The 22,860-nt window shown below is 38.7% G+C and overlaps 1 long non-coding RNA gene and 4 other non-coding genes across 5 annotated transcripts; 1 reads left to right on the top strand and 4 right to left on the bottom strand.

The window, feature by feature from the left end:
- Nucleotides 1-1,168: 1,168 nt before the first annotated feature.
- On the bottom strand, nucleotides 1,169-1,241 carry trnar-ucg (transfer RNA arginine (anticodon UCG)). Its single transcript has one exon. It is a non-coding gene; the product is annotated as a tRNA-Arg (tRNA).
- A 3,331-nt stretch (nucleotides 1,242-4,572) lies between these two features.
- trnar-ucg (transfer RNA arginine (anticodon UCG)) lies at nucleotides 4,573-4,645 on the bottom strand. Its single transcript has one exon. It is a non-coding gene; the product is annotated as a tRNA-Arg (tRNA).
- Nucleotides 4,646-7,982: 3,337 nt separating this feature from the next.
- On the bottom strand, nucleotides 7,983-8,055 carry trnar-ucg (transfer RNA arginine (anticodon UCG)). Its single transcript has one exon. It is a non-coding gene; the product is annotated as a tRNA-Arg (tRNA).
- A 3,331-nt stretch (nucleotides 8,056-11,386) lies between these two features.
- trnar-ucg (transfer RNA arginine (anticodon UCG)) lies at nucleotides 11,387-11,459 on the bottom strand. The gene has a single exon. It is a non-coding gene; the product is annotated as a tRNA-Arg (tRNA).
- A 1,679-nt stretch (nucleotides 11,460-13,138) lies between these two features.
- On the top strand, nucleotides 13,139-21,331 carry LOC136767521 (uncharacterized). Its single transcript, XR_010821834.1, has 2 exons — nucleotides 13,139-13,426; nucleotides 13,584-21,331. It is a non-coding gene; the product is annotated as an uncharacterized LOC136767521 (long non-coding RNA).
- Nucleotides 21,332-22,860: the final 1,529 nt, after the last annotated feature.

Raw genomic sequence — 22,860 nt, 5'->3', positions numbered from 1 at the left:
TAATGACCAACTAGCCTGAAATTATTACATTGTCCCAATATGTACGGTGTGTTACGCAAATTATATTAGCATGGTCTCACTGGGTAATATGGAGCAAAACGCCCAATCTGGTAAAAGTGTGCTCTACACAGGATTTTGAACCAACAACCTTTCAGTTGTCAGTCCAGAATAATAATCAACACAGCTGCATCATAATCATAGTAACAGTAATGGTTTATTTTGTCATATATTTACATTGACAACAAATATTATTATAATTGAATACGGTTTTGTGAAATTCTAATTCAGAAGGGCTGTATTGGCATGGCGAGGTTATGCAAGTATTGCCAAAGCATTTACAGCAAAGGACTGAAGGTAACATAGATTAAGTACAAAACATAATACAGGATACTGATTGTACATTTAAAAGAATAAACATTAAAAGACAAAGAAAATGTATTTTAAAAGAAAAACATACCTACAATTAGATCCATGAATATTTGGAAAGTGACACAATTGTCATCATTTTGGATCTGTACAACACCACAATGGATTTCAAAGGAAACAATCCAGATATTCTTTAAGTGTAGTCTTTCATCTTTAATTTGAGGGTACTAACATCCATTTCTATATGTGTCCCCCCAATTTTAGGTGCTCAAAAGTATTTGGACAAAGTAACATAATCCTGAATTAAATTGTTAGTTTCAATACTTGGTTGCAGATCCTTTGCAGTCAATGAATGTTGAAGTGTGGAACCCATAGCCATCACCAGATGCTGGGTTTAGTCCCTGGTGATGCTCTGCAAGGCCTTCAGCTGTCTTTAGTAGTGCCTCTTTGTTCTTGTGGCGTTTTGTCTTCAGTTTTGCCTTAGAAATCAAAACAAACCGGTGAGAGAGAGATAGCAAAAACATTGGCTGTGGAAAAATCTACTATTTGGCAACTTCTTCAAAAGAAATAACGCACTGGTGAGCTCAGGACACCAAGAGGCAACGGAAAACAACTGTGGCAGAAGACAGAAGGATTATTTCGCTGGTGAAGAATAACCCCTATACGAGGTGCAGGGCATCAACTGTTTGTGGTAGGGTTATCAAACATACCATTGCTTTCTGCAACATTAGAACACCAAATGGCCCTTCTAAATGTCTCCAGAAAGGAGAGAGACACAACTTCGTCATCGTAACATAGAAGACGACCACGAAGGGACTCGAACCCTCAATCTTCTGATCCGAAGTCAGACGCCTTATCCATTAGGCCACGCAGTCCTCAACAGTACAGGGACACGGCCCTTCATGTTTCAGGAAGGCGAAAGCGCCACGCCGACCTCAATGAATCCTTAGTTATATACATATGTTCAAGAACGTTTCTGTAGCTCATGTAAATCAAGTCACACGACAGGCCTTGAAGTTTTCTGTCAGTTTGAAAGTTTTGCTCCTGACAATCATTTTTGTATTGTGGCATAGTGGCTGTCACAGTGGAAAGTAAGTTGTCCACAGTTGGATGCAAGCTTGCCTGAAGCACAGGAACGAACTTACTCTCGACGTTCCATGTAAAGACTGAAGAAGTGGGCATTATCTCTGAGGTCAGGGGAATTAGCTCAGGTGGTAGAGCGCTCGTTTAGCATGTGAGAGGTAGCAGGATCGATGCCTACATTCTCCAGTCTCCAGGCGTTTGTGTGCCAGTCTCGGCAGTGCAGCTTACTTTTCTTGATTTAGGCTGCACACGTGGAGGCTCACGTCCAGGTGCAACGCATTGTCAGCTTATCAGACACCTCCGTGAAGTTGATTCCTTATTCCTTATTTATAAAAAAAATGAGTAATGGTTACTAATTCCTTATTTCTTATTGCTTACGTTTCAAAAATTAAGTAATGCTTACGTGTTACTTATTTGTGATTTCTCAAAATAAGTAATGATTAAATATTTCAATTTTTTTCAAGATTTCTCAATAAATGAATTATGGATACATATTTCTTGTTAGTGTTTACTTGTTTTTTATGTCTGATTGATGTCTTTTGATCAATAAGTAATGGTTTCTCATTCCTTATTTCCATTTTCTTTCAATAAGTAATGATTACAATTTTTTATATTTGTCCCTGTTTTACACGAAATAAGTAATAGACACTTATTCCTGGTTTCAGATTTTCAACAAAGAACATGTACATAGTTTATTATTTCTGAAACACGGTTTCCCAAAAAATAAGAAATGGTTACTTATTCCTTATTTCTGTTTCCCAATTTTCCAAATACAGTGATGGTTACTGATTGCTACGTTTTCTTGTTGGTTACTTTTTCAGTTTGCCTGTTTTTTTAATGAAATACGTATTTTTTTCTGTTTCTAGACTCATGAAGAAACAAGCAATGGCTACTTATTCCTTGTTTGTTTCCTGGATCTCAGAAAATAAGGAATGGTTACTTATTTCAGTTTTTAGTTCTCAGAAAACAAGGAATTGTTTCTTCTTTGTTTCCCGGTTGTCAAAACATAAGGAATGCTTACTTATTTCCATTTCCCTGTTGCTAATACATTTATAAGAAGCGTACGTTTCTACACATAAATGAAATACTCCTTCCTGAAGTTTGTGGAAATGTTATGGAAATGACGTTTATTTTTCAAGGTTAGCAATAAAGCTACATGTAACATGGTGTCTTCCATTAAGCTTTAGTAAAATCGCCAATTTGTTTGTAGTCTATTTACATGACATGCATGCTGTAGACTCATTCATTGACTTTCCACACGTGTTGACACTTTCTACTTCTGTACGACCTGTTCTTGAACATGGAGGAGGATACAGAATTAGTTACAAAATGGTCTGGTGGAAAAAAAAACACACCAAAGGAATGGCAAGAAAACTTTGCAATTCCAGGAGTAAAATAAAAACAAGCGGATTATAAGACAGCCATTTCCTCTTACACTTCATGTAAGCATGTTATGCTTTATATAAAGTTATGTTGTTTTTTGTTTTCAGTTTCAGATGAGTACCGCGATGAATATTACGCTACTATTTAATAATATATTTATTTTCCGTAAACAAATTATATATGGTGTTGAACCTATTTTTTACTTGGTGTACTACAATGATAAGCCATCTCATACCTGTCTGGTATAATAATAATAATCATCATAATAATAATAATCACAGTAATAATAATAATAACAATAATAATAATAATCATAATCATAATAATAATAATAATAATACTAGACACCGGTATGATGTTTATGCCATTATTAGATAAGCTACAGTTTGTTCATTTATGTCTGTTTTAATTCATCATGCATGCTCACTGGCACATGTAGATACAATACTGTAATTACTTACACACATTAGTTTATTTTCCTCTGCTTATTATTTGTTTTCATTAGGCTTGATTATAACAATAATAATACTAGTATTTTTAATGTATGTAAAAGGCTGTACGTTTTATTTCACTTTTTCTTAATGACCAACTAGCCTGAAATTATTACATTGTCCCAATATGTACGGTGTGTTACGCAAATTATATTAGCATGGTCTCACTGGGTAATATGGAGCAAAACGCCCAATCTGGTAAAAGTGTGCTCTACACAGGATTTTGAACCAACAACCTTTCAGTTGTCAGTCCAGAATAATAATCAACACAGCTGCATCATAATCATAGTAACAGTAATGGTTTATTTTGTCATATATTTACATTGACAACAAATATTATTATAATTGAATACGGTTTTGTGAAATTCTAATTCAGAAGGGCTGTATTGGCATGGCGAGGTTATGCAAGTATTGCCAAAGCATTTACAGCAAAGGACTGAAGGTAACATAGATTAAGTACAAAACATAATACAGGATACTGATTGTACATTTAAAAGAATAAACATTAAAAGACAAAGAAAATCTATTTTAAAAGAAAAACATACCTACAATTAGATCCATGAATATTTGGACAGTGACACAATTGTCATCATTTTGGATCTGTACAACACCACAATGGATTTCAAAGGAAACAATCCAGATATTCTTTAAGTGTAGTCTTTCATCTTTAATTTGAGGGTACTAACATCCATTTCTATATGTGTCCCCCCAATTTTAGGTGCTCAAAAGTATTTGGACAAAGTAACATAATCCTGAATTAAATTGTTAGTTTCAATACTTGGTTGCAGATCCTTTGCAGTCAATGAATGTTGAAGTGTGGAACCCATAGCCATCACCAGATGCTGGGTTTAGTCCCTGGTGATGCTCTGCAAGGCCTTCAGCTGTCTTTAGTAGTGCCTCTTTGTTCTTGTAGCGTTTTGTCTTCAGTTTTGCCTTAGAAATCAAAAACAAACCGGTCAGAGAGATAGCAAAAACATTGGCTGTGGAAAAATCTACTTTTTGGCAACTTCTTCAAAAGAAAGAACGCACTGGTCAGCTCAGGAACACCAAAAGGCAACGGAAAACAACTGTGGCAGAAGGATTATTTCGCTGGTGAAGAATAACCCCTATACAAGGTGCAGGGCATCACCTGTTTGTGGTAGGGTTATCAAACATAGCACTGCTGTCTGCAACATTGGAACACCAAGTGGCCCTTCTAAACGTCTCCAGAAAGGAGAGAGACACCACTTCGTCATCGTAACATAAAAGACAACCACGAAGGGACTCGAACCCTCAATCTTCTGATCCGAAGTCAGACGCCTTATTCATTAGGCCACGCAGTCGTCAACAAGAGAGAGCCCTGGCCCTTCATGTTTCAGAAAGGCGAATGCGCTACGCCGACCTCAATGAATCCTTAGTTATATACATATGTTCAAGAACGTTTCTGTAGCTCATGTAAATCAAGTCACACGACAGGCCTTGAAGTTTTCTGTCAGTTTGAAAGTTTTGCTCCTGACAATCCTTTTTGTATTGTGGCATAGTGGCTGTCACAGTGGAAAGTAAGTTGTCCACAGTTGGATGCAAGCTTGCCTGAAGCACAGGAACGAACTTACTCTCGACGTTCCATGTAAAGACTGAAGAAGTGGGCTTTACATCTGAGGGCAGGGGAATTAGCTCAGGTGGTAGAGCGCTCGCTTAGCATGTGAGAGGTAGCGGGATTGATGCCCGCATTCTCCAGTCTCCAGGCGTTTGTGTGCCAGTCTCGGCAGTGCAGCTCACTTTTTTTGCTGTAGGCTGCAGACGCGGAGGCTCACGTCCAGGTGCAACGCATTGTCAGCTTATCAGACACCTCCGTGAAGTTGATTCCTTATTCCTTATTTATTAAAAAAATTAGTAATGGTTACTAATTCCTTATTTCTTATTGCTTACGTTTCAAAAATTAAGTAATGCTTACGTGTTACTTATTTGTGATTTCTCAAAATAAGTAATGATTAAATATTTCAATTTTTTTCAAGATTTCTCAATAAATGAATTATGGATACATATTTCTTGTTAATGTTTACTTGTTTTATATGTCTGATTGATGTCTTTTGATCAATAAGTAATGGTTTCTCATTCATTTGTTTCCATTTTTTTTCAATAAGTAATGATTACAATTTTTTATATTTGTCCCTGTTTTACACGAAATAAGTAATAGACACTTATTCCTGGTTTCAGATTTTCAACAAAGAACATGTACATAGTTTATTATTTCTGAAACACGGTTTCCCAAAAAATAAGAAATGGTTACTTATTCCTTATTTCTGTTTCCCAATTTTCCAAATACAGTGATGGTTACTGATTGCTACGTTTTGTTGTTGGTTACTTTTTCAGTTTGCCTGTTTTTTTAATGAAATAAGTATTTTTTTCTGTTTCTAGACTCATGAAGAAACAAGCAATGGCTACTTATTCCTTCCTTGTTTCCTGGATCTCATAAAATAAGGAATGGTTACTTATTTCAGTTTTCAGTTCTCAGAAAACAAGGAATTGTTTCTTCTTTGTTTCCTGGTTTCAAAACATAAGGAATGCTTACTTATTTCCATTTCCCTGTTGCTAATACATTTATAAGAAGCGTACGTTTCTACACATAAATGAAATACTCCTTCCTGAAGTTTGTGGAAATGTTATGGAAATGACGTTTATTTTTCACGGTTAGCAATAAAGCTACATGTAACATGGTGTCTTCCATTAAGCTTTAGTAAAATTGCCAATTTGTTTGTAGTCTATTTACATGACATGCATGCTGTAGACTCATTCATTGACTTTCCACACGTGTTGACACTTTCTACTTCTGTACGACCTGTTCTTGAACATGGAGGAGGATACAGAATTAGTTACAAAATGGTCTCGTGGAAAAAAAACACACCTAAGGAATTGCAAGAAGACTTTGCAATTCCAGGAGTAAAATATAAACGACCGGATTACAACACAGCCATTTCCTCTTACACTTCATGTAAGCATGTTATGCTTTATATAAAGTTATGTTGTTTTTTGTTTTCAGTTTCAGATGAGTACCGCGATGAATATTACGCTACTATTTAATAATATATTTATTTTCCGTAAACAAATTATATATGGTGTTGAACCTATTTTTTACTTGGTGTACTACAATGATAAGCCATCTCATACCTGTCTGGTATAATAATAATAATCATCATAATAATAATAATCACAGTAATAATAATAATAACAATAATAATAATAATCATAATCATAATAATAATAATAATAATACTAGACACCGGTATGATGTTTATGCCATTATTAGATAAGCTACAGTTTGTTCATTTATGTCTGTTTTAATTCATCATGCATGCTCACTGGCACATGTAGATACAATACTGTAATTACTTACACACATTAGTTTATTTTCCTCTGCTTATTATTTGTTTTCATTAGGCTTGATTATAACAATAATAATACTAGTATTTTTAATGTATGTAAAGGGCTGTACGTTTTATTTCACTTTTTCTTAATGACCAACTAGCCTGAAATTATTACATTGTCCCAATATGTACGGTGTGTTACGCAAATTATATTAGCATGGTCTCACTGGGTAATATGGAGCAAAACGCCCAATCTGGTAAAAGTGTGCTCTACACAGGATTTTGAACCAACAACCTTTCAGTTGTCAGTCCAGAATAATAATCAACACAGCTGCATCATAATCATAGTAACAGTAATGGTTTATTTTGTCATATATTTACATTGACAACAAATATTATTATAATTGAATACGGTTTTGTGAAATTCTAATTCAGAAGGGCTGTATTGGCATGGCGAGGTTATGCAAGTATTGCCAAAGCATTTACAGCAAAGGACTGAAGGTAACATAGATTAAGTACAAAACATAATACAGGATACTGATTGTACATTTAAAAGAATAAACATTAAAAGACAAAGAAAATGTATTTTAAAAGAAAAACATACCTACAATTAGATCCATGAATATTTGGAAAGTGACACAATTGTCATCATTTTGGATCTGTACAACACCACAATGGATTTCAAAGGAAACAATCCAGATATTCTTTAAGTGTAGTCTTTCATCTTTAATTTGAGGGTACTAACATCCATTTCTATATGTGTCCCCCCAATTTTAGGTGCTCAAAAGTATTTGGACAAAGTAACATAATCCTGAATTAAATTGTTAGTTTCAATACTTGGTTGCAGATCCTTTGCAGTCAATGAATGTTGAAGTGTGGAACCCATAGCCATCACCAGATGCTGGGTTTAGTCCCTGGTGATGCTCTGCAAGGCCTTCAGCTGTCTTTAGTAGTGCCTCTTTGTTCTTGTGGCGTTTTGTCTTCAGTTTTGCCTTAGAAATCAAAACAAACCGGTGAGAGAGAGATAGCAAAAACATTGGCTGTGGAAAAATCTACTATTTGGCAACTTCTTCAAAAGAAATAACGCACTGGTGAGCTCAGGACACCAAGAGGCAACGGAAAACAACTGTGGCAGAAGACAGAAGGATTATTTCGCTGGTGAAGAATAACCCCTATACGAGGTGCAGGGCATCAACTGTTTGTGGTAGGGTTATCAAACATACCATTGCTTTCTGCAACATTAGAACACCAAATGGCCCTTCTAAATGTCTCCAGAAAGGAGAGAGACACAACTTCGTCATCGTAACATAGAAGACGACCACGAAGGGACTCGAACCCTCAATCTTCTGATCCGAAGTCAGACGCCTTATCCATTAGGCCACGCAGTCCTCAACAGTACAGGGACACGGCCCTTCATGTTTCAGGAAGGCGAAAGCGCCACGCCGACCTCAATGAATCCTTAGTTATATACATATGTTCAAGAACGTTTCTGTAGCTCATGTAAATCAAGTCACACGACAGGCCTTGAAGTTTTCTGTCAGTTTGAAAGTTTTGCTCCTGACAATCATTTTTGTATTGTGGCATAGTGGCTGTCACAGTGGAAAGTAAGTTGTCCACAGTTGGATGCAAGCTTGCCTGAAGCACAGGAACGAACTTACTCTCGACGTTCCATGTAAAGACTGAAGAAGTGGGCATTATCTCTGAGGTCAGGGGAATTAGCTCAGGTGGTAGAGCGCTCGTTTAGCATGTGAGAGGTAGCAGGATCGATGCCTACATTCTCCAGTCTCCAGGCGTTTGTGTGCCAGTCTCGGCAGTGCAGCTTACTTTTCTTGATTTAGGCTGCACACGTGGAGGCTCACGTCCAGGTGCAACGCATTGTCAGCTTATCAGACACCTCCGTGAAGTTGATTCCTTATTCCTTATTTATAAAAAAAATGAGTAATGGTTACTAATTCCTTATTTCTTATTGCTTACGTTTCAAAAATTAAGTAATGCTTACGTGTTACTTATTTGTGATTTCTCAAAATAAGTAATGATTAAATATTTCAATTTTTTTCAAGATTTCTCAATAAATGAATTATGGATACATATTTCTTGTTAGTGTTTACTTGTTTTTTATGTCTGATTGATGTCTTTTGATCAATAAGTAATGGTTTCTCATTCCTTATTTCCATTTTCTTTCAATAAGTAATGATTACAATTTTTTATATTTGTCCCTGTTTTACACGAAATAAGTAATAGACACTTATTCCTGGTTTCAGATTTTCAACAAAGAACATGTACATAGTTTATTATTTCTGAAACACGGTTTCCCAAAAAATAAGAAATGGTTACTTATTCCTTATTTCTGTTTCCCAATTTTCCAAATACAGTGATGGTTACTGATTGCTACGTTTTCTTGTTGGTTACTTTTTCAGTTTGCCTGTTTTTTTAATGAAATACGTATTTTTTTCTGTTTCTAGACTCATGAAGAAACAAGCAATGGCTACTTATTCCTTGTTTGTTTCCTGGATCTCAGAAAATAAGGAATGGTTACTTATTTCAGTTTTTAGTTCTCAGAAAACAAGGAATTGTTTCTTCTTTGTTTCCCGGTTGTCAAAACATAAGGAATGCTTACTTATTTCCATTTCCCTGTTGCTAATACATTTATAAGAAGCGTACGTTTCTACACATAAATGAAATACTCCTTCCTGAAGTTTGTGGAAATGTTATGGAAATGACGTTTATTTTTCAAGGTTAGCAATAAAGCTACATGTAACATGGTGTCTTCCATTAAGCTTTAGTAAAATCGCCAATTTGTTTGTAGTCTATTTACATGACATGCATGCTGTAGACTCATTCATTGACTTTCCACACGTGTTGACACTTTCTACTTCTGTACGACCTGTTCTTGAACATGGAGGAGGATACAGAATTAGTTACAAAATGGTCTGGTGGAAAAAAAAACACACCAAAGGAATGGCAAGAAAACTTTGCAATTCCAGGAGTAAAATAAAAACAAGCGGATTATAAGACAGCCATTTCCTCTTACACTTCATGTAAGCATGTTATGCTTTATATAAAGTTATGTTGTTTTTTGTTTTCAGTTTCAGATGAGTACCGCGATGAATATTACGCTACTATTTAATAATATATTTATTTTCCGTAAACAAATTATATATGGTGTTGAACCTATTTTTTACTTGGTGTACTACAATGATAAGCCATCTCATACCTGTCTGGTATAATAATAATAATCATCATAATAATAATAATCACAGTAATAATAATAATAACAATAATAATAATAATCATAATCATAATAATAATAATAATAATACTAGACACCGGTATGATGTTTATGCCATTATTAGATAAGCTACAGTTTGTTCATTTATGTCTGTTTTAATTCATCATGCATGCTCACTGGCACATGTAGATACAATACTGTAATTACTTACACACATTAGTTTATTTTCCTCTGCTTATTATTTGTTTTCATTAGGCTTGATTATAACAATAATAATACTAGTATTTTTAATGTATGTAAAAGGCTGTACGTTTTATTTCACTTTTTCTTAATGACCAACTAGCCTGAAATTATTACATTGTCCCAATATGTACGGTGTGTTACGCAAATTATATTAGCATGGTCTCACTGGGTAATATGGAGCAAAACGCCCAATCTGGTAAAAGTGTGCTCTACACAGGATTTTGAACCAACAACCTTTCAGTTGTCAGTCCAGAATAATAATCAACACAGCTGCATCATAATCATAGTAACAGTAATGGTTTATTTTGTCATATATTTACATTGACAACAAATATTATTATAATTGAATACGGTTTTGTGAAATTCTAATTCAGAAGGGCTGTATTGGCATGGCGAGGTTATGCAAGTATTGCCAAAGCATTTACAGCAAAGGACTGAAGGTAACATAGATTAAGTACAAAACATAATACAGGATACTGATTGTACATTTAAAAGAATAAACATTAAAAGACAAAGAAAATCTATTTTAAAAGAAAAACATACCTACAATTAGATCCATGAATATTTGGACAGTGACACAATTGTCATCATTTTGGATCTGTACAACACCACAATGGATTTCAAAGGAAACAATCCAGATATTCTTTAAGTGTAGTCTTTCATCTTTAATTTGAGGGTACTAACATCCATTTCTATATGTGTCCCCCCAATTTTAGGTGCTCAAAAGTATTTGGACAAAGTAACATAATCCTGAATTAAATTGTTAGTTTCAATACTTGGTTGCAGATCCTTTGCAGTCAATGAATGTTGAAGTGTGGAACCCATAGCCATCACCAGATGCTGGGTTTAGTCCCTGGTGATGCTCTGCAAGGCCTTCAGCTGTCTTTAGTAGTGCCTCTTTGTTCTTGTAGCGTTTTGTCTTCAGTTTTGCCTTAGAAATCAAAAACAAACCGGTCAGAGAGATAGCAAAAACATTGGCTGTGGAAAAATCTACTTTTTGGCAACTTCTTCAAAAGAAAGAACGCACTGGTCAGCTCAGGAACACCAAAAGGCAACGGAAAACAACTGTGGCAGAAGGATTATTTCGCTGGTGAAGAATAACCCCTATACAAGGTGCAGGGCATCACCTGTTTGTGGTAGGGTTATCAAACATAGCACTGCTGTCTGCAACATTGGAACACCAAGTGGCCCTTCTAAACGTCTCCAGAAAGGAGAGAGACACCACTTCGTCATCGTAACATAAAAGACAACCACGAAGGGACTCGAACCCTCAATCTTCTGATCCGAAGTCAGACGCCTTATTCATTAGGCCACGCAGTCGTCAACAAGAGAGAGCCCTGGCCCTTCATGTTTCAGAAAGGCGAATGCGCTACGCCGACCTCAATGAATCCTTAGTTATATACATATGTTCAAGAACGTTTCTGTAGCTCATGTAAATCAAGTCACACGACAGGCCTTGAAGTTTTCTGTCAGTTTGAAAGTTTTGCTCCTGACAATCCTTTTTGTATTGTGGCATAGTGGCTGTCACAGTGGAAAGTAAGTTGTCCACAGTTGGATGCAAGCTTGCCTGAAGCACAGGAACGAACTTACTCTCGACGTTCCATGTAAAGACTGAAGAAGTGGGCTTTACATCTGAGGGCAGGGGAATTAGCTCAGGTGGTAGAGCGCTCGCTTAGCATGTGAGAGGTAGCGGGATTGATGCCCGCATTCTCCAGTCTCCAGGCGTTTGTGTGCCAGTCTCGGCAGTGCAGCTCACTTTTTTTGCTGTAGGCTGCAGACGCGGAGGCTCACGTCCAGGTGCAACGCATTGTCAGCTTATCAGACACCTCCGTGAAGTTGATTCCTTATTCCTTATTTATTAAAAAAATTAGTAATGGTTACTAATTCCTTATTTCTTATTGCTTACGTTTCAAAAATTAAGTAATGCTTACGTGTTACTTATTTGTGATTTCTCAAAATAAGTAATGATTAAATATTTCAATTTTTTTCAAGATTTCTCAATAAATGAATTATGGATACATATTTCTTGTTAATGTTTACTTGTTTTATATGTCTGATTGATGTCTTTTGATCAATAAGTAATGGTTTCTCATTCATTTGTTTCCATTTTTTTTCAATAAGTAATGATTACAATTTTTTATATTTGTCCCTGTTTTACACGAAATAAGTAATAGACACTTATTCCTGGTTTCAGATTTTCAACAAAGAACATGTACATAGTTTATTATTTCTGAAACACGGTTTCCCAAAAAATAAGAAATGGTTACTTATTCCTTATTTCTGTTTCCCAATTTTCCAAATACAGTGATGGTTACTGATTGCTACGTTTTGTTGTTGGTTACTTTTTCAGTTTGCCTGTTTTTTTAATGAAATAAGTATTTTTTTCTGTTTCTAGACTCATGAAGAAACAAGCAATGGCTACTTATTCCTTCCTTGTTTCCTGGATCTCATAAAATAAGGAATGGTTACTTATTTCAGTTTTCAGTTCTCAGAAAACAAGGAATTGTTTCTTCTTTGTTTCCTGGTTTCAAAACATAAGGAATGCTTACTTATTTCCATTTCCCTGTTGCTAATACATTTATAAGAAGCGTACGTTTCTACACATAAATGAAATACTCCTTCCTGAAGTTTGTGGAAATGTTATGGAAATGACGTTTATTTTTCACGGTTAGCAATAAAGCTACATGTAACATGGTGTCTTCCATTAAGCTTTAGTAAAATTGCCAATTTGTTTGTAGTCTATTTACATGACATGCATGCTGTAGACTCATTCATTGACTTTCCACACGTGTTGACACTTTCTACTTCTGTACGACCTGTTCTTGAACATGGAGGAGGATACAGAATTAGTTACAAAATGGTCTCGTGGAAAAAAAACACACCTAAGGAATTGCAAGAAGACTTTGCAATTCCAGGAGTAAAATAAAAACGACCGGATTACAAGACAGCCAGTTCCTCTTACACTTCATGTAAGCATGTTATGCTTTATATAAAGTGTAACTGCCTCTCAGCTTTAGTTAAGTTTGTGACTATTTTTTTGGTTCCTACCTAAAATTAATAGGATATCGTAGAGGCGGAACTAATTAGCGCCATCCTTGTGTTCCGCACGTAATTAAAGGGGGCACAACATCTAAAGTGTAGAGCTAAAACATAGCATCGCAAGAGCTCTCCGAGCTAAGTAAATATTAAGAATATAAAGATATCTAAATGTATATTATCCGAGTAAAGAAGACAAGGAAGAAGGCTTTTGAGATTTAGCCCCTCCTAAGTAGGAAGCAGCCTACGAGGTATGTTTCTTTTGTATCCAGTTGTCTGTGATATATTTCATGTGCATAGCTTGTGTTAACTAGTGTGTAACTATAACGGCACAAACTGTATTCAAGACATACATACATGCATTGTATTTATAATTTCCTTTTATTTTTTTTCTCTCTTTCAACCCAGTTCTCACGGGTTGACATGATATGTTGTTGAAATAAAACCCCGTTTTTTAACCAAGACCTCGTGCTTCGTGTTGACTACTGGAGGGAGCTACAGTGAGAGCTCGTCTGCTCCGCATGAGGAGGCGAGGAAGACGGCATCGGAGAGCGCGAGTCGTGGCTGGGCTGAGACATCTCCATCGCAGCGCGCGCCTTCACAGACGGCATCGGAGAGCGCGAGTCGTGGCTGGGCTGAGACATCTCCATCGCAGCGCGCGCCTTCACAGACGGCATCGGAGAGCGCGAGTCGTGGTCGGGCCGAGACATCCGCACATGACAGCGCGAGAAGAGGCAGCGCCCACGGAAGAATCAGGTTTCATAACGCAAATTAAGCTGTAATTCAGAGACATTAAGCGTTCTGGGCAAGAGAATGAGACATTTCTTTGCATTTCCCATTAGTTAATGTTTTGTTTACTTACCTTTTCTCAAATTGAAGTGGATTGATATTGCTACTGTGTTGATATTGTGTCTACTGATGAGTAGGATGTGAATATTAAGAACTATTAGTACCGAGAGTAAGGCAGAATTGGTCATATTTAGACTTAAAAGTGAATGGTTATTACTTAATGTGGTATATGTACAAGTTTAACTAAGAGTTAATATTTTTGGTTTGTTTAATTTCATTTGTGGTAATTTAAGATTTAAATAAGGCCATATATAACTATAACAAGTTATCAGGCAAGAAGACCATAGCTCCATAGATCACAAAGTGAGTGTTACTAGTCTTTGAGTACAGTTAGTACAGTTTTTATTTTGGAAAAAGCAAGTTAATTTAGCTGCAGAGAGTAATTTTTCTCCAAAGTAGTGTCAGTAGCTGCAAGTAATTAAAGGCTGACTATTCACATATCAGAGATTAAAAACAACTACTCAATTGAGCTTAAGCTAAGTTAAACATAACTTAGATTATTGTGAACAAGGTAATTTACTCAACTAAAAAACAAGTTTAGATTTAAACCAAACTAAAGCAAAATGTCAGAGTTTGAGCTTTTCTTTGAGAGTGACAAAGAGGGTGCAGGTGAAGACGCGCAGCAGCACTGCGCAGACATGCAACCACAAGCTGCTGAAGGCACAGGAGATAACCACACTTCCTCACAAGAGCCACATAGAAGCCAAAGGGTCCGCAGGTTTACGGAAAAGGGCCAAGAACTGCACGATCAGCAAGTAAGAAGATTTGCACACCGTTTCAGTGTGAGCTACGAGAAGTGGAAAGCTATCGCTAAGGATGCCAAACAAGCGCTGAGTGGACAATGCTCAAACAACCTGCTGCGTGACCACATTACTAAGATAAGCAATGCCTCAGATAATCTGAACGTTGTTTATGAAGATTTAAGGCACATTGACATTCCCGACCAAGACACACGTCGCAGAGCAGACACCTGCGAAGCAGTAACAAGAACAATCATCCAGACTGCAAAGGCTCTTCTAGACACAAGAGGGGGTGAAGAACAAAGAGTGAAATCAATAGAGCCTGTAATTGAAGCTGCAGCCTCAGACAAAGTAAGCGTCAACTCTCACCGCACCAAGTCGTCTGCTCATTCTCAAACTAACTCAAGAATAACATCCCGTTCAAGCCAGTCTTCTGCAAGACGAGATGCTGCTGCTGAAGTTGCTGCCAATGAAGCCACTTTAAAAGTACTGCTAGAGCAAGAACGTCATATCAAAGAACTTGAAAGACTCGAAACTGAAGCAGCCAATTTACGAGCTAATCAAGAGGCTGAAAATGCAGAAAGACAAAGGGTGCTGGAAGCCAAGCGCAGAGAACTAGAAAGATTGGAGACAATCAAGAAGCTAGAGGCTGCTAAGGCGAGACAGCAAGTATATGAACAAAGTGAATGCTCAGATGAAGAAATATTTGGGCTGCTCCATCAATGTGTCCCTCCGAAGGAGAATGAGGAAGTCAAGCATGAAAGTAGCCTATTGCAGCATTGCTCCCCACCTCACTCTCTGACACAACCAAAACAAGAAGACAATACTGCAGCTCTTGTTAGAGCATTCGCAGAGTCCATCAGTGCGAGTCGTCTTCCCGTACCTGAACCAACAACGTTCAACGGCGACCCACTCAGATTTAATGACTGGAAAGTCTCCTTTCAGACACTTATTGACAGGAAAAACATACCAGCTGAAGAGAAAATATACTATCTGCGAAAGTATGTGGGTGGACCAGCCAAAAAGGCCATTGAAGGCTACTTCTTGCTAGGCACAGAGTCAGCTTATTGTGCAGCGTGGACCATCCTAGAAGAGAGATACGGCAATCCATTCCTTATCGCCAAGGCCTTCAGAGATAAGCTTGATACGTGGCCCAAAATAAACTCTAAGGGGAGTGTGGAACTTCAAGAACTCGCTGACTTCCTTCGCAGCTGTGAGGCGGCCATGTCTCAGATCAGAGGTCTTGAAGTACTCAACGACTGCAACGAAAATCAGAAAATACTCTCTAAACTTCCAGACTGGCTGACCTCAAGATGGAATAGGAAGGTGATAGAAGTGGAAGAACAAAGTCACACGTTCCCAAGCTTTAGCCAGTTCGTCAAGTTTCTCACACGTGAAGCCAAAATCGCCTGTAACCCAATAACGTCCCTCCACGCTCTAAAACCAAGTGAAAATGAGAAGATCAAGGTTTCAAAGACAAGAGGTCATGGAGCAAAGGTATTGGCAACCAACTCAGACGAGAAAGCTGTTACCACAAGCTGTGTCTTCTGTGAGAAGGCAGGTCACAGTCTACACAAGTGTCGCAAATTTATGGATGAGACTATTTCAGAGCGAGTCAAGTTTGTTCAAGAGAAGAAATTGTGTTTCGGCTGTCTGAAGTTTGGCCATCGCTCGAAGGACTGTGAAAACAGAGAGATCTGCGATATGTGTGAAAAAAGACATCCAGCTTGCCTCCATGATAATCGCACCAAAGAAGAAAGGATGTCAACACGGCTTAGTGGAGCAGGGAACAGTGGCAAGTCAAGGGAAAGGAAAATAGAGCGGCCACAAGATAGGGCAGCAAGATCATCACGTGAGTCAACATCCAACAGAGTTTTACAGAATGTTAAAGACACTCATACATCCACAGTCATTCCAGTGTGGTTGTCAGTCACAAGTGAGCCAGATCGTGAAGTTCTTGTGTATGCACTCCTCGATACACAGAGCGACACGACATTCATCCTGGAAGAAACGGCAAAGACTCTTCACACAAAGAAGGAACCAGTTCAGCTAAAGCTCTCCACAATGGCTTCAAGAAACACAGTTGTGTCCTGTCGGAAACTGACTGGACTACAAGTGAGAGGATTCTACTCAGACAAGATAATTCCTCTGCCAGTGACCTACTCAAGAGAATTCATCCCTGCAAACAGAGATCATATTCCCACACCAGAGACTGCAAAGGCATGGCCTCATCTGGAACACGTCGCAGACGAGATTGCTCCTCAACAAAGCTGCGACGTGGGCCTGCTAATCGGCTACAACTGTCCTCAAGCTCTTGTCCCAAGGCAAGTGGTGCCTGGTAAAGAAAATCAGCCCTTTGCTCAGAGAACAGACCTGGGCTGGAGCGTAGTTGGCTATGGCAACCCATGTCTTGACTATGGAGATGAAATTGGAATAAGTCACCAGGTCATCGTGAGGCAAGTGATGCCTGGTCTTCAGTCCTCTTCAAACCTCACAAGCGAAGTTCACTATGTCTGTAGAACTCAAGTCAAAGAGGTAGTCTCACCTGCAGATGTCATCAAGGTGCTGGAATCGGACTTTGTCGAAAGGTCTTTGGAGGACAGTCACATCTCTCAAGAGGATCTCCGATTCCTGTCAAAGATGGAAAGAGGCATCAGGCTCAAGGACAATGGTCATTATGAGATGCCACTGCCATTCAAGAATGAAAGACCCAACTTACCAGATAACATGGTGTGCGCCATCCACCGTCTCAGATGCCTAGAACGGAAGCTGAAAAGAAACAAACAGTACTACAAAGACTACAAGACCTTCATGGATGAGATCATAACACGTGGAGATGCAGAAAGGGTCCCAGAAGAAGACCTCAATAAAGCTCCAGCATGGTACATCCCACACCATGGGGTGTATCATCCCCAAAAGCCTGGGAAGATACGTGTTGTCTTCGATTGTTCGGCGAGATTTCAAGAGACATCCTTAAACGACCATCTCCTGACCGGTCCAGAGCTGACAAACACCTTGGTGGGAGTTCTGTGTCGTTTCCGGAAAGGTCCAGTGGCAATCATGTGTGACATTGAACGCATGTTCCACCAGTTCCACGTTAAAGCAGAAGACCAAGATTACCTAAGATTCCTGTGGTGGGAGAATGGAAATCTTGAAGCCAAACCATCCATCTACCGGATGAAGGTCCACTTGTTTGGCGCTGCTTCATCACCTGGCTGCGCTAACTATGGACTCAAGCACCTCGCAGCCGAAGGACACGGACACTTCAGTGAAGCCACCATCAAGTTCATTCAGAAGAACTTTTACGTTGATGACGGCTTGTCAAGCTTAGCGTCTGAAAGCCAAGCTATTCAGTTAGTGAAGGAGGCAAGAGAGCTCTGCAACAAAGGCAAACTCAGGCTGCACAAGTTCATTTCCAACAGCAAGAAAGTCCTAGCCTCAATCCCCAAAGAAGAATGTGCAAAAGCTGCCCAAGACCTGGACATGGCCCTGGGAGAGCTACACGTGGAAAGAGCACTTGGCATACAGTGGTGCGTGGCTTCTGACGAGTTCCAGTTCAGAGTGATTGTGAAAGAAAATCCACTTACCCGAAGAGGAGTTTTATCCACTGTCGCTTCAGTATACGATCCACTCGGATTTGTGGCACCGTTCATCCTGGTGGGAAAACAGATTCTGCAGCAGATGTGTCATAACAAGCTCAGTTGGGATGACATCTTACCTGATGATCTTCGACCCCTGTGGGAGTTTTGGCTCCAAGACCTGCAAAACCTGGCTGGTGTAAAGATTCAGAGATGCTACATTCCATTAAACTTTAAGGTTCAGAGCTACGAGCTCCATCATTTCTCTGATGCCAGCGTGTCAGGTTATGGCGAGTGTTCGTACCTCAGAGCAGTCAGTGCATCAGGTGAAGTCCACTGCTCTTTGGTAATGGGGAAGTCAAGAGTAGCCCCTGCTAAGGTTACCACCATACCAAGACTTGAGCTGTCAGCAGCAGTCGTAGCCGTCCGCACCAGTGACATGCTCAAAAGGGAACTGGAGATAGATTGCCTACAGGAATTCTTCTGGACCGATTCAAAGGTTGTCCTCGGATACATCAGTAACGAGGCCAGGAGATTTCATGTGTTCGTGGCAAACCGTGTGGAACGCATCAAGCAAAGTACGGAGTCTGCGCAATGGAGGTATGTGGCTTCCGAAGAGAATCCAGCAGATCATGCCTCAAGAGGTCTTGCAGCAAAACAACTTGTAGCTTCCAACTGGTTCACGGGTCCAAGCTTTCTTTGGCAGAAAGAGCTGACCAGCGAAGTAGTCAAGGTGGGAGAGATTGCAAGTAGTGATCCAGAGATCAAGAAGGCCCAGGCTCATGACACCCTGGCAAAGGAAATAAGGTCACTGTTAGATTGTCTACGAAAGTTCTCTGACTGGTCAAGAATGGTGAAAGCTATAGCCAGACTAAAGCGGCGTGCAAGGGAAGCGAAAGGCCTCAGGCCAAGGTCCTGGGAAAGCACCAGTTTAGAGGAAAGGAGAGATGCAGAGCTCAGCATAATCAAGATGGTCCAACAAGCAACCCTCTCTCAAGAAATACAGGGCATCCAGTGTCATAAGAACTCACAAATCAAAGACAAGGCCAACAAGTTACACAAGTTGGGTCCATTCCTGGATGACCAAGGTATCCTCAGAGTCGGAGGCCGCTTAACTCATGCTGCTCTTCATCCACATGTGAAGCATCCAGCTGTTCTCCCTAGAGACAGTCACGTGTCGGCATTACTCGTCAAGCACTATCACGAGAGAGTGCACCATCAGGGACGGGGAATGACCATAAATGAGATCCGATCCAATGGTATATGGATCCTGGGATGCAGCAGGGCAGTGTCATCCCATATTTACAAATGCACAACGTGCAGGAAGTTCAGAAGATGCACAGAACAACAAAGGATGGCAAATCTCCCGGAAGATCGAATGGAAACAACCCCTCCATTTACTTACTGCGGGATGGACTGCTTCGGGCCATTCCACATCAAGGAAGGAAGAAAAGAGTTAAAGCGTTATGGACTCTTACTTACCTGCATGTGTTCCAGAGCAGTGCATATTGAAATGCTCGACGACTTGACCACAGATGCCTTCATTAACGCTCTGCGTTCATGCATCGCTATTCGTGGAATAGTACGGCAAATAAGGTGTGATCAAGGGACAAACTTTGTTGGTGCCAGGCGTGAGTTCATTCAAGCATTAAAGGAGATGGATCAAGAGGAACTCAAAGAACTGAGATGTGAGTTCATCATGAACACCCCAGCTTCAAGTCATATGGGTGGCGTCTGGGAAAGACAAATTCGCACTATCAGAAGTGTCTTGACGTCCATTCTAGAACAGTCAGCCAGACAACTTGACTGCTCCTCACTACGAACGTTCCTATATGAAGTTATGGCGGTTGTAAATAGCAGACCTCTGACCACTGATCATCTGAACGATCCATCCTGTCCAGAGCCCTTGACACCAAATCACATCCTGACCATGAAATCCACGATCATCTCTCCACCTCCTGGAAAGTTCGTCAGGGAAGATCTGTACCTCCGTAAAAGATGGCGCAGAGTTCAACTCTTAGCCAACAACTTTTGGACACGGTGGAAAAAGGAATACCTCCTCAATCTCCAACAGAGACAGAAGTGGACCAAAGACCGCAGAAACGCTAAGGTCAATGATATTGTCATTTTGCAAGATGATGCTACACCACGAAACCAGTGGAAGTTAGCAAAGGTTATTGAAGTGTACCCAGGAAAGGACGGAAGAGTGAGAAGGCTCAAGTTGCTTATCGGCGATTCAACTCTGGATGGAAGAGGAAAGCGCATCTCTAAACCTGTTCATTTGGAGAGGCCCATCCATAAGACAGTTACATTGTTGGAAGCAGACTGAAGACTCCAGCATCCTCTAGTCACTCTTTCAACTAGTTCTTAAGTTAAGATAATAAGTAAATAGTTAGTACTTTGAAATTAATATTATGTGCAGTTTATATGCAGTATGTGTGTCTCCAAGCTGTTCTGAGAAATCACTTGTGATTTGGTGGGAGTGTAACTGCCTCTCAGCTTTAGTTAAGTTTGTGACTATTTTTTTGGTTCCTACCTAAAATTAATAGGATATCGTAGAGGCGGAACTAATTAGCGCCATCCTTGTGTTCCGCACGTAATTAAAGGGGGCACAACATCTAAAGTGTAGAGCTAAAACATAGCATCGCAAGAGCTCTCCGAGCTAAGTAAATATTAAGAATATAAAGATATCTAAATGTATATTATCCGAGTAAAGAAGACAAGGAAGAAGGCTTTTGAGATTTAGCCCCTCCTAAGTAGGAAGCAGCCTACGAGGTATGTTTCTTTTGTATCCAGTTGTCTGTGATATATTTCATGTGCATAGCTTGTGTTAACTAGTGTGTAACTATAACGGCACAAACTGTATTCAAGACATACATACATGCATTGTATTTATAATTTCCTTTTATTTTTTTTCTCTCTTTCAACCCAGTTCTCACGGGTTGACATGATATGTTGTTGAAATAAAACCCCGTTTTTTTAACCAAGACCTCGTGCTTCGTGTTGACTACTGGAGGGAGCTACATAAAGATATGTTGTTTTTTGTTTTCAGTTTCAGATGAGTACCACGATGAATATTACGCTACTATTTGATAATATATTTATTTTCCTTAAACAAATTATATATGGTGTTGAACCTATTTTTTACTTGGTGTACTACATTGATAAGCCATCTCATACCTGTCTGCTATAATAATAATAATCATCATAATAATAATAATCACAGTAATAATAATAATAATAATAATAATCATCATAATAATCATAATAATAATAATAATAATAATAATAATACTAGACACCGGTATGATGTTTATGTCATTATTAGATAAGCTACAGTTTGTTCATTTATGTCTGTTTTAATTAATCATGCATGCTCACTGGCACATGTAGATACAGTACTTTAATTACTTACACACATTAGTTTATTTTCCTCCGCTTATTATTTGTTATCATTAGGCTTGATTATAACAATAATAATACTAGTATTTTTAATGTATGTAAAGGGCTGTACGTTCTATTTTACTTTTTCTTAATGACCAAATAGCCTGAAATTATTACATTGTCCCAATATGTACGGTGTGTTACGCAAATTATATTAGCATGGTCTCACTGGGTGATATGGAGCAAAACACCCAATCTGGTAACAGTGTGCTCTACACAGGATTTTGAACCAACAACCTTTCAGTTGTCAGTCCTGAATAATAATCAACACAGCTGCATCATAATCATAGTAACAGTAATGGATTATTTTGTCATATTATTACATTGACAACAAATATTATTATAATTGAATACAGTTTTGTCAAATTCTAATTCAGAAGGGCTGTATTGGCATGGCGAGGTTATGCAAGTATTGCCAAAGCATTTACAGCAAAGGACTGAAGGTAACATAGATTAAGTACAAAACATAATACAGGATACTGATTGTACATTTAAAAGAATAAACATTAAAAGACAAAGAAAATGTATTTTAAATTAAAAACATACCTACAATTAGGTCCATGAATATTTGGACAGTGACACAATTGTCATCATTTTTGCTCTGTACAACACCACAATGGATTTCAAAGGAAACAATCCAGATATTCTTTAAGTGTAGTCTTTCATCTTTAATTTGAGGGTACTAACATCCATTTCTATATGTGTTCCCCCAATTTTAGGCGCTCAAAAGTGTTTGGACAAAGTAACATAATCCTGAATTAAATTGTTAGTTTCAATACTTGGTTGCAGATCCTTTGCAGTCAATGAATGTTGAAGTGTGGAACCCATAGCCATCACCAGATGCTGGGTTTAGTCCCTGGTGATGCTCTGCAAGGCCTGCAGCTGTCTTTAGTAGTGCCTCTTTGTTCTTGTGGCGTTTTGTCTTCTTTTTTGCCTTAGAAATCAAAACAAACCAGTCAGAGAGATAGCTAAAACATTGGCTGTGGAAAAATCTACTATTTGGCAACTTCTTCAAAAGAAAGAACGCACTGGTGAGCTCAGGAACACCAAAAGGCAACGGAAAACAACTGTGGC

The sequence above is a fragment of the Amia ocellicauda genome, chromosome 14 (genome assembly GCF_036373705.1).
Source record: "Amia ocellicauda isolate fAmiCal2 chromosome 14, fAmiCal2.hap1, whole genome shotgun sequence".
NCBI lineage: Eukaryota > Metazoa > Chordata > Actinopteri > Amiiformes > Amiidae > Amia > Amia ocellicauda.
Note: the sequence above shows the minus strand (reverse complement) of the source record. Positions and strands in the feature narration are given on the sequence as shown.